Genomic DNA, 2,201 nt, shown 5'->3' with positions numbered 1-2,201 from the left:
TATGAAGAAGTAAGGGCCCTCACCCATATGATGAGTGAGCGTGAAAACGATGGCGGCCTTGACAGTCGAGCGTGCTTACGCACCCTCACCATATGAATAGTGAGTGACCCCTATGAAGAAGTAAGGGCCCTCACCCATATGATGAGTGAGCGTGAAAACGATGGCGGCCCGGGGGTCGAGCGTTCGTTACCTCACCCTCACCATATGAATAGTGAGTGACCCCTAAGTAATAAATATAGGGCCCTCTATTTTGGGAAAATAGAGCTTCCAATCGATGGCGTTGGTCGAGTGTGCTAACGCACCCTCACCATATGAATAGTGAGTGACTCCGTCCCTCGACCTCCTCTGTCGGTCGAGCGAGAAATCGATGGCGTTGGTCGAGCCATGCTTACGCACCCTCTCCTTAGCAGTCGAGTGTGCGTTCCTTGATGCTTATTGGGTGGGGGGCATATGAATGAGTGAGTGACCCCTAAGTAATAAATATAGGGCCCTTGCTTTCCGAATGAGGGCCTAATAGCTACAGTGAAAGGGGGACTTATGTTTAGAAGTGTACGCCGGGAAAGTCATTCCAAAGTCTCTTGCTTGACGAAGTTTGCCATATTGACTCGTATCACTTCGGTAACTAGAGATAGAAGAAAGAGAAAACACAGGTACGGTAAGTGAGAACCTTACTTTATTTCATAGGCTTCTACTTGAAGAAAGAGCCAGATATGGATCAAAGGTAGATAGATTATGGATTCCGTGTTTGTTGAACCGAAAAACTTCACTGTATAATGCCCACGTAGTTCGTCGGTGAAACCAACGATTATTTTCGCCTCATATGTCACACTCTTATCAATGAAAGAACCATCCATCCCTTCCTATTCGTAAGGGAGAAAGGAGGGGGAAAGGTACTTACCGGGTGAAAATGAGACGGGAAGATATGAAAGGTAAACCCGGGTTCAATTTAGGTTCGGGAAGATCTCAAGTGATCCCTTACCTTATAACGAAGGTAAGTAATAACCTTCTCTACCACTTTGTTTGGGGGGTGCGAGTTCAGGGGGGGGGTTTACATACAATTGCAACCAAGGAGCAAAGTTGTTTATGGTTTCATCTCAGAGGCATTCTTATCACTTGGTAGATCCAAGTCCATGGCCTATTTCGGGTTCACTCGGAGCTTTGGCAACCACCGTTGGAGGTGTTATGTACATGCACCCATTTACAGGGGGTTCAACACTCCTCAGTTTGGGCTCGATATTCATCCCATATACCATGTTCGTACGGTGGCGCGATGTTATACGTGAATCCACGTTGGAGGGACATCATACCAAAGTCGTACAATTAGGACCTCGATATGGTTTTATTCCGTCCATCGTATCGGAGGTCATGTTCTTCTTCGCTTTTTTTCGGGCTTCTTTTCATTCTCCTTTGGCACCTGCGGTAGAGATCGGAGGTATCTGGCCCCCCAAAGGGATTGGGGTTTCAAATCCTTGGGAAATCCCTTTTCTTAATACCCCTATTCCCCCTCCATCCGGAGCTGCCGTAACTTGGGCTCATCATGCTATACTCGCGGGGAAAGAGCAACAAGCAGTTTACGCTTCAGTAGCCACCGTTTCACTGGCTCTAGTATCCACTGGGTTCCAAGGAATGGAGTATTATCAAGCACCTCCCACTGTCCCGGATGGTATTCATGGTTCTAGTATTTGTTTATCAGATACAAAGCAACGAATATATCCTTCCAAACATTTTTTTACTATCTCAGTTTGCCCATCATATTGAGGATGATAGGATGAGCTATGAGCTAACTGAGTACCAAGAAAAGAAACTAATTCTGTCCAAAAATTTCTAGTGAAAATGGGATCTCTGTCACTTACAATAATCTTTGGGTTTCCATGTAGCTTTTGAATTGTTTCCATAAACGCAGTAGAAACTGTACTGGATTTAAATGGATGTGATAATGCACAAAAGTGTGCATATTTGGTAAGTCTGTCAACTACCACCATGATGACACTCTTTCCCTCAGACTTGGGTAAACCTGTGATAAAATCCATTGAAACCTCCTCCCAATGTTGGCTTGGAATGGATAAAGGTTGTAATAGACTTGGGGTCTTAATTGTTTCAACTTTATTTTGTTGGCAAACCAAACATTTCGTCACAAACTTTTGAATATCCGATTTAAGGCCATCCCAAAAAATTCCTTCTTAACCCTGTGGTAAATTTTT

The sequence above is a fragment of the Pinus tabuliformis genome, chromosome 5_2 (assembly GCF_031772625.1).
Source record: "Pinus tabuliformis cultivar Carrire ecotype Pingquan chromosome 5_2, CPIR1, whole genome shotgun sequence".
In the NCBI taxonomy this organism is placed as follows: domain Eukaryota; kingdom Viridiplantae; phylum Streptophyta; class Pinopsida; order Pinales; family Pinaceae; genus Pinus; species Pinus tabuliformis.
Note: the sequence above shows the minus strand (reverse complement) of the source record.